The sequence below is a fragment of the Durio zibethinus genome, chromosome 10 (assembly GCF_047325235.1).
Source record: "Durio zibethinus cultivar Kanyao isolate XHJ-2024 chromosome 10, ASM4732523v1, whole genome shotgun sequence".
NCBI lineage: Eukaryota > Viridiplantae > Streptophyta > Magnoliopsida > Malvales > Malvaceae > Durio > Durio zibethinus.
The window spans coordinates 6,649,210-6,659,986 of record NC_143171.1 but is presented as its reverse complement, the minus strand read 5'-3'; the positions used below and the strand labels follow the sequence as shown (position 1 = coordinate 6,659,986).

The 10,777-nt window shown below is 30.9% G+C and overlaps 1 pseudogene; it reads left to right on the top strand.

Annotated features, from left to right (window-relative positions):
- The first annotated feature begins 7,083 nt into the window (after positions 1-7,083).
- Positions 7,084-9,395, top strand: LOC111293261 (protein JINGUBANG pseudogene; annotated as a pseudogene).
- The last annotated feature ends 1,382 nt before the right edge of the window (positions 9,396-10,777 follow it).

Below are 10,777 nucleotides of genomic sequence, written 5' to 3'. Positions count from 1 at the left end.
TTAGTGGGAACAAAGGTGTCCAAAGTGAGGTGCACTGCCACTTTCCTCAACAGTGAAAAATTATAAGCTCACTAGTGCCACACGCACAACTAAAACACAGCTTTGCTATCTGAAACAACTAACTGTGGTGCAATTGCACCAAAAAGTGACTCCATCGCACCATAACGTGGTTGCAATTCAATCCATATGGAGTCTTAGGTTGGTATGTTTCATTGATTTCACTTAGAGAAATGCCACTAGATTAAAATCTACTAGGATATTCTTTTAAAAGGACAACTAAATGCCTTTAAAATTTAGCTTGAAACATGAATTGCTATGTATTTTTAAGAGTAAAAAAAACAAGATATTTCTCAACTATGAAAATACATAAAACCATAATTAATTTGAAATAGACAAAAAAGAACTAAAAAATAGGGATTAAAAAAAAAACAAATGTAGGAAAATGAAATAGAATACATACGTAACAAAAAGAGATGTTAAAAAAAAAAAAATTCTAAGGGCCAAGAGTTTACAGTAGAGGCAGAACCTCGTTAGAGGCCTCCATAAAATTTTGCGAACCCTTAAATGCTAATGCTAGGGGTAGTTAAATGAGGAGCTATTTAAATATTTGTTACATTAATAAGCCTAGTCATAATAGTTTAAAAAACTGGCAGCTTATGGTAATAAATTTTTAACTTTCTTAACTTTTTAAATTTTCATAATTTATTATTCATAAAAAAAAGAAGAAATTGGCTCTAGTATTTCTCATTCTTTCATATGATAGCATGATGTATTTCTTTACGTGAACAGGTGTTGAAAGACAATCGCATAAGCAATTGTTTCTAGTATTCATCAGCCCTTTAATATATATATATACATATATATATATACATCATAATTATTTTATATATTTAAATTTAATTTAATTAGCTCTCACATTAAAATTGTTATTTTTAATTTTTAATTTAAGTTTAACAATTATAATTTATAACAAATTAAAATCACAGTATTATTTATATATTTATTATATCTTCAATCATTATTCATGAACTCTTAAAAATAATAGATTTATAATAAAAATTAAGTAAGGATTGTGTAAATTTAAAAGAAAAACAAAATAACTTTCTAGTTTTCTCAACAAGATTGCAACTTTTCATCCAAATACTAAAGGTTTTTTTTTTTTAGTTAGCACTTATCTTTTCATATCTTTGTGACTTTTTAATTTTTTCCTATTTGATAAAATTTCAAATGAATTATGTTAATTGATCGAAATCCTTTTTTTTTTTTTAAGTATTTATGTTTGATACATATGTAATAAACATGAACATAGAGATTTGACAATCTAAAAAAAAAACCTTTAAAAAAATTAGTTTATTCTTGTTGAACACATATTATATCTTACAGTTATTCTTGAATTTAAATAACATAACAAATAAACATATATATATATATATATATAATTTTACTTGGCCTCCTCACGATCAGATATCAAGATCTGCTACTGGTTTACAAGTCGAATTTTGCCACCAAAAGCAATGTTGATGAAGATGGCACCAACCATAGACAAGAAATGACTAGCCTCAATTGCTTAGAAACTTGTTGAAAAAAGCCGTAACAAATTAACCCGAGAAAATTAGAATAAATAAAAGGAATTCTCTCTTCTTTGTAAGTGAAAAATTAAAAGAACCTTTAAAAGTTTCTCATGAATAAACAAGGCTACCATGATTGCTGTCAAAGAAGGCAACATGCTTTTGTAGAATGTTTTGGTCAATAGCTATAGGTTTCCTTGCATCATCAACTCCTTGAAAATCTTTTGATGACAAAGAAAAAGCGATGTATCAAAAATACCTTTTTGAAAATCTTTTGACAGTGGAGCTCGAGTAGCAACGAGAGAGCGTGAGGGAGAAAGAGAGTAAAATTAGGGATTTAGATTTTAGGATTTCCTGAATGATTATTGGGTAGGGGTAAATGGGTAATTCATTAATTAGAAAAATCAAAATAATTCAAATGTAAAATAATATTTTTATTAAATATTTAATTATAAAATTTTGATTTTTTAGGTCAGTTCGATCTGTAAGATTCAAAACAGCAAATCAACCAAATGAGCCGTCTAAACGAAATCCAAAACTAATTTAATCTTTCAAACAAAAAAAATCAAACCCATTTAATTTAATGACCAGTTTTTAAGCAGTTTAGTCCAATTTACTCTTACTTATGCTCTCCTCTAGTGTGCTGTATGTGACCAAAATTTTATTGTTAGATATTTTCAATGTAATATTCTAATATAAAAAGAGTATAAGATTATTTTATCTTATTTTATTATATCTAATATCTAATATAAAACAAATATATAACAATCAAAATCTTTAAAAAAATGCCTTTATATTATTAACATGTGAACGATCTCAAACCATCATTATGTGTCATTTAATAAATGTATTTTATTTTATTTTACATATTTTAATTTAAAAATAATTTCATATGCTTAATTGGATTAATTTTTAATGTAAAAAATAAATTTATTTGGGTTAGATTAATTGCCTTATTCATTATTCTTGCCTAATATAAATAAGTTTCAATTCATTATTTATACTATATATTAAAGTTGTCCCAAGTTACACTAATTAAGAGATTTGTAAAAGTGGTGCATAATTTTAAGCCAACAAAAATGTGATAGAAAGGATGATTTGGGGGTTAGTTGGGTTGGTTTTGACTTTTAGCATATGTTTTGGGTTTAATTGATTCATTTAGTTTTTTAGAGGTTGTTTAGACTTTATCTAACTTTAAATGAGGTATCTAAGACATTAATAATTTTGTTTAGGGTTAATTTAGGTTTTTGACTTATATTTAATGGGATAATTTAAACCTTTTAAACTATTGGTTCATGTTAAGATTTTAAAAAGGGAATTTTTTACACCCATAAATGCTCTCTACACCCATTTACTTATTACACCCAACATTTAAAATCCTAAAATTATTTTTTACTCATTACACCTATAATTTGTAAATATTATTTACCCTAAACATCTCTCCACCCTTCATATCTCTCACACCCATTTCACCATAAAATTGATTCACCCTAAATCTTTCAAACCCTAAACCCAAAAAATCGACCTAAAATCATTAAGTTTCAAAATTAATCAAGTCATCAAACTTTAATTTAAAAGTAATTTGTCTTTTATTTTTTTTGATTAGTGAAGTTACCTTTGATTTTGTTCAATTTTGCTTAAATATTGTTTGTGAAATTGTAAGTTTTGAAAATGTAAATTTAGAAGCTTTTAAATTTCTAAAATTAACTAAAATCAAACAAAATCAAAGTCAAATGACATCGTCAAACGCTCTAAACTTTCTAAATAGGAAAGGGAAGTCAAAAGTTTGGAGGCAACACTTGCATAGAGTCTACCAATAAAGGACGTTCATCAAATTTCTAAATTTCTCAATAATGCATATTCAAAAAATTTAAAAACCTTCCGAAAATACATATTTGGAAAATTTAAAGGCCTTCCAAAAATGCATTTTCGAAAAGCTTTTGAAAATACATATTTGGATAATTTAAAAATTTTCTGGATATGTATTTTCAAAATATCTTTAAATTTTTTAGATATGCATTTTCAAAAGACTGTCAAACTTTTTGGATATATATATATATATATATGTAAATACACTATAAACCAAGAATTACTTAGAGGTAAAAAATAATTTTAATAAAGATAATTAAGTAATTTTATTAATGGGTATGTTTATCATGAAAAAAATTATTTTTTATAGGTACAAATGTTTTAAAAAAATGCATTTAGAAGTTTTGTTTTAGAAATGTCAAGACAATCGTTTTTTTTTTTTTCTTCATTTAAAAGTATTTTGGTGAGTTAATATGCTCAAATCATTAGAGACCTTTGTAGAAGGTTGAATATTTTCATTTAAATTATGAATAATTAAATTTATGCGATGATGGAATTTCTCTCCAACTTTGAATAAAGATGTTCATGAGTCGAATCAAGTCGGATTCAGGCCGAGCTCATACTTAATACTATTAGCTTATATACTTGTCAAAGTTTAGTTCGGCTTGAAATTTTGGGTTTCAAAACTTTCCCAAGCCTAGCTCAAATTAAAAAAAAAATATCAAGTCTATCATTTAAACTTTCTTTATATAGTAAAAAGTTTATAAAAAATGTGATTAAATTAAGTTTAATGAAATTATATTTAATTCACATATATATATAAATTAAAAATAAAAATTATATATATAAAAAATAAAAATTAAAATTAAGTTTAATAAAATATATAATTTTTATTTTTAATTTATATATAGGTGAATAAATTTATATATAATTCACATATATATATAAATAAAAAATTTATTTATATGTGAATTTGGACTTGGTTAGGTCGAGTTCAGGTTTTAAATTTTTTATTCAACGCTCAACCCGAAAGTTAAACGAGCCTAAAAATTATGTCCAAATCATTTTAACGAATTTTAATTTTTTGTCTAAATCTTTTTAAAACTTGGACCGACCTTTAGGTTTGGACAAATAGCCTAACTCTTGAACAAATCTAACTTTGAATCTTTATTTTATTTTTCTCCTAATTGTTCATTTGTCTTTCTTTCTAATGAAAGTTTAGCTTCCGTGTGTATAAGATAAAGCTGTTTTTGGTGAATAAATATATATTCTATACACTAAAATATTATTAGCAGATTTAGTTTTTATTTTTTTCATGTAAAATAAAGATTATTAGCTATTAATAAAATAAATTTGTTTGATATTCAATGATCATTTTGTGATCAAATAATGTAAATGTTCAAAATACTTTAAATATTTTAATTTAATGTACTAACTTTTGGTCATTCTTTAATCTCTAAAATTTTAACATTATATTACTTTTCTTTGAATGTCATCATATTCATAAATTAAGTTTCTTTCATTGCTTATTATGCTTCTACAACAACATGCAAGAATTACTTAGTTTTTATTAGAGGTGGCAAAATGGGTCAAATGGGTTGACACAGCATGATCCTATCTTTGGCATGGTATTATAATGGGTTGGGCTAACCCAACAATATATATATATATATATATAGATCGTGCCAGAAATGATTTTTATTAAAAACTTCTTGACCTAATGTGGTCCATAACTCGATAATAATATTAGTCGTGTCGTGCTAGCCCATAGATCATCAAATAGTTTTTTAAAACATGGTGAGTTTTTTCTTATATATATTTTTTATTTTAGTGACATATTATGAAAAAATTGGAGACATGATTTATATGGTTTGTCTTAAAATGTCTACATTTATAGGAAAAAGGAAAGTTTTTCACTATGAATAAATAAATTTTACAAAGATTAATTAATTAAAAAATAATAAATTTTACAAGTTTTTTTGCTAATGATATAAATTATTATTTTCTTCCAATGATACAAAATTTTCTTGTGAGTAATATCCGGCATCTAATTGATTGATCTTTATGAGTTTTTTTTAAAAATAAATCGATCCCTTTAAATGTAGATCGATCATTTTATCTTACCATAATAAAATAGAGCATTCTGTTAGAAAAATGGATATATTTTTTTTAAAAAAAATAGACCATATATCTTTGTTAGCAAAATATAGGTCATGTCATGCTGGATGTCATGGGTTAAGCTTTTTCTTGATGAAGCAATAGATCATGCGGCAATTGAATGCACGTTCCACACAAGTCAGCCAAATATAGCTTGATATCTGAATAGGCAACCAAAAAACCATAAGTTAATCTTAAGAATGGACAATGATATATGGGGGCATAATGGGAACACACCAAGGCAACCCTCGACGTTCCCAAAAGAAAAAAAATGTTTTATTAATATTGAGAAAAGTATAAGTACAAAAGGAGCATCAAATCTTCCCACCATTGTCGGAGTAAGAGGGGCAGCCCTAGATGGGTGGTCTAACACATACTTTAGTCAGTGAGACAACCTAACAATAATTTGATTGCTCATCACCTCTAAAGAGTATAAGAGATTTTATAGCTATGCTATCAAGAACTATTACAATGTTTGAAATTGGGACATTTTTTCGTAGCACATGAGATCTAACCTCCCTTTTGACACCTTTACCCGATCATGACCTTATACAAGGGTGGCTTATGACATCCTATGCCTTGTCATGACCCTATATAAAGTTGACTTATGACATTAGGCCTATGTTGTGGGCCAACCCTTAACCAATCATGGGCTTGTGTCGTGCTAGCTCATGGACCTTAAAATGCTCAGCCTAGCATGGTATGAGTACGAGGGTTGGGTTTGGCTTAGCATGATTATTGTAGTAAAATGGATCGTGCTGGCACAACCCATAATGGACTAGGTCGTGTCGTGCCTTGAGCCACTCGCCCATTTTACCACCTCTTAAATAGTCAAATCTAATAGAGTCAGCCTTGAAATGTGGTTGAATTCAATCAAAATTGGAAAAGAAATTATTTAGTAGTGTATTCGTCCATAAACCTTGATCCATTCCTGTATGAAGTATTCAATAAGCAAAAAAAAAAGACAAAAAGAATTTAATCGACTATCTCTTAAATCAGTTGACATGTTATTGAAGTTGACATTTGGAGGTTATGAGTTCGAGAGAGTTTAGGTATGTAATGTTCTCTTCAGTCAGATATTTAGTAGGATAGGGAATTTGAGGGTAAATTAGGAATTTAAAAAAAATCTATGTGAAGAAAGATATAAAATAATTCATGTTTTTATGTCATGTAAAACATTGTTAATTCATGCATTCTTGTTATTTTTTATTCAAAAATTACATATTATAATTTATGTTGATACAAAAAAATAAAATATATTAATTTTTTTTTTTGGTTAAACATATATATGACTTTTGATACAATTTTAAACCATCACATTTATATATTTTTTCTATTATTTATGTCATATTATATGTGGTATTTTAAATTACTAAATCTAAATAAAGTGATCAAAAGCTAAACCTGTCTCGATTATCCATTTAGGAAAAGAAACATTCACCCTAAATTCTTGGAATTGTTTGCCTGAAAAATAGAGATAAAGCTAACTTCAATAGATCCAGCCAAAAATCTAGGTCCCTGTAAATTTTCATTAACACAATCTCAAACCTTAACAACGAAAGAACTTCATAGCCTTTCAGACAAAAGTCAAACCTTGATAATTTTCCTATTTATATACAGCCAAAAATAGTTCCATGACGGCCCTTGATAATCGGGATAAGATTGTTACTCTGTCCTAGCCCTATAATCGTTGCATAATCCAATCAGATATACAAACTCAATCTCACGGGAACCATGGAAACAATCTCAACAGAACATCCATCAAAAGCGTCCCGGCACAAAACGAAAAATGGAACTCTTCCTTGTTTGAGAGCCTTTAGTTTCATTTTCCCTTACTTTTCCTTAGGCAGCTGCATCTTCATTCCCTTCCCTCGGTTCTTTCTCTCCCTCATCTTTTGCTTAATTTCCTTCTTGTTTAGTTTTCCTTTTCATTGGGCTATTTATCAATTTATTTTGGCTTTTTATATGGAATCCATAAGGAGTAGAAAAAGGGGTTGTCGCATATTCTTGGAAGAAACCGGCTCTGTTGGCCAAAAGTTTGGGAGGCTAAAGAATTCAATCTCCGGTGAAGAGGATATCAGAGATCGGAAGAGTAATTCTTCACTTTCAAATATCTCTCCTAGAATCAGCCGAGATTATTCTTCAATGGCAGTCGACGATGGCTCTCCCTACAATGGCTCATCATCATCTCCCTTCAAAAAATCTCCATGGTCTTCTCACATAGCCACTAATTTCAATTCTTCTGCTGACGATCAAGAACCCAACTTCTCGCCTAATGTTCTGATGAGTTTATTGGTACGTGAAGAAGGGCATATATATTCCTTGGCGGCCTCTGGTGATTTGTTATATACTGGTTCTGATAACAAGAACATTAGAGTTTGGAGGAATCAGAAGGAGTTTTCGGAGTTTAAATCGAATGGTGGATTGGTGAAAACGATAGTCATTGCTGGAGAGAAGATCTTTACGGGTCATCAAGATGGGAAGATTCGAGTTTGGAAGATTTCTAACAAAAATTCTAGTGTTCATAAACGGGATGGAACGTTACCAACTTTTAAAGATTATTTAAAAAACTCCATAAAGCCTAGTAGTTATGTTGAAGTGAAGAGCAATCGTACCGCAATATGGCTTAAACATTTGGATGCTATCTTGGCTTAGTTTGAATGAAGATAAAACGTTGCTTTACTCGGCTTCTTGGGATAAATCAGTCAAAGTTTGGAGAGTTTCGGATTCAAAATGTTTAGAATCCATTCAATCTCATGATGATGCAGTTAATTCTGTTGTTGCAGGATTCGATGGGTTAGTGTTTACGGGCTCAGCTGATGGAACAGTCAAGGTCTGGAGGAGAGAGTTACAAGGCAAAGGAACCAAGCATTTCTTTTCACAGACATTGTTGAAACAGGAATGTGCTGTTACAGCATTAGCCGTGAACCCTGATGCCACGAGGGTTTACTGTGGCTCATCGGATGGGCTGGTTAACTTTTGGAAACGTGAAAACCATCTCTCTCATGGTGGAGTTTTGAGAGGCCATAAACTGGCTGTTCTGTGTTTGGTAGCAGCTGGGAATCTTGTAATCAGTGGATCAGCTGATATGGGAATTTCCGTATGGAAAAGATCAGGGATCGAGCATTCGTGCTTGTCAATGTTAACGGGCCATAGCGGTCCTGTTAAGTGCTTGGCAATAGAAAGAGATCATAAATCAGCCTCTGGTGAAAAGCGGTGGATTCTTTACAGTGGTAGCCTAGATAAGTCAGTCAAGATGTGGCGCATATCGGAGCGAGCTTCACTATTGATGCAAAGCCAACGGCAGTCTTATTCATCAGACAGCAAACGTCTGCCGACCCCATTGTTAGCGGCTCCTGCTTTCTCTTCTCATGGCAGAATTAATCAGATAACGTAATAATGAAGAGTTTCAACCGGCGTGACTCAATTTTGAATCATGGCCTAAACTTTGCATGGTCATTTTAGAGAAAGAATTCAGGTTGTGATATTTGATCTGTGACCAAGGACTTGATTCGGATTGTTAAGTTTAAGGGACAATGGTTATGATTTGAAGTGAAAATCAGAAATTTAAAAAGTGCATATCAGATTCAATTGACCAGCGAAATGTGTTGATAGCTTTTTCCTTCTACAAAGAGTATCAACCTTGAATTCAATTTAAATTAGTGCTTAGATCAAACTTTGTATTAGCCCATCCTATCATAGCACCATTGCTCTCGAATCTTGGCAGAATTTCATCTTTCTAGTTGAGTTTTATGTCTGCTTGTTTCTTTCACCAACATTTTTAGCCTTACATTGGAAATATATATAAGGTGTATGTCCCCATCACTGGCTCCATCGTCGACTTATGTTACAATTTTGGTATGGACAGAATATCAGGTGATGAATTTCATATCATCGGATGAATTTTTTTCTAAACTCATAAGAATCTTGTCAAATCCTTCTTTGAATGTATAAGTTTTGGAATATATGATGACCTCAAAATAGCTACATAAATCAAAGTCTCGAAAAGGATAAACTAAATGTTAGGGGTATTCGATGGTCAAAAGGGTATATCGGTTTTTTCCTCTTTCAAAGCCTTCAACAGATAATTAAGGGTATTTTTGTCATTTGTACCAACTTGACATGTTAGGTTGGCCTAACATAGTCAGTGCTACCTCAGCTCAGCCCTATCCTAATTGTCCCATTATGGTCCCCCCAACTTACTTATAAATATGAAGACTCAAGTACCATAAAGCTAGATTTATCCCACCTACTTTTTTTTCTCTCTCCTTCATACTTTTTTTTTCAACCTAATCTCTATTGACTTGCGTGTCGAAGTGCAAATGTAAAGCCTTCAGCAGATAACCAGGGGTATCTTTATCATTTGTGCCAATTTGATATGTTGGGTTGGCCTGACATGATCAGTGTTACTTCAGCTCAGCCCTATCCTAATTGTCCCCTTATGGTCCCCTTCAGCTTACCTATAAATATGAAGACTCAAGTACCATAAAGCTAGATTCATCCCACCTACTTTTTTTTCTTTCTCCTTCCTCTTTTTTTTTTCGACCTAATCTCTACTGACTTATGTGTCGAAGTGCAAATGTAGGGAACACCCATACCTTTGCCTCTAATCGTTCTTCTTTTCTACATTTACAAGAATACCTCAGGTTAGAGCTCGGTACCAATATTTGGCGTATCAGGTAGGGATCATCTCATATTAGTCGAGCACAAAACAATGCCATTAAGAAAAAGAACCTAAGAGGAAACAGAAGCAGCTACCCCTACTTGAACAGAAAGTCACTTTAGCTAGATTCTGTCTACCCAACTCAACCATAGGCAGGACTAACCATGGAACAATTTCAAGCCCTGACATAACAAATATAAGCTTTCAAGCAGATGTTGCAAACTATAACCCCACCATAAGTCTCAAAAGTGCCAAACTTAATCACATTTGGCTGAGAAGTCACTATAGGACAATCGAACTATGAGAAGGCGAAAGCCTCCTTGGCCTCCAAGGAAGAAGAACACACAAACCCAACTCATTACACCCCGACCACAATTCCACACATGCCATAACCAAAAAATTGAAACAAACAAACCATGAATTTCAATCGAACAGGGATTTGGAAACTCGGATACAAGCCATGGGAAAAAAAAGCTGAAAACGAAAGTAATGGCATTTGAGGATGAGCTCAAATTCTTAGAGACCTTATCCTTTACTGAAGAAATTGACAAAGCGATGCCTCTCAAAGGATTTAAAATGC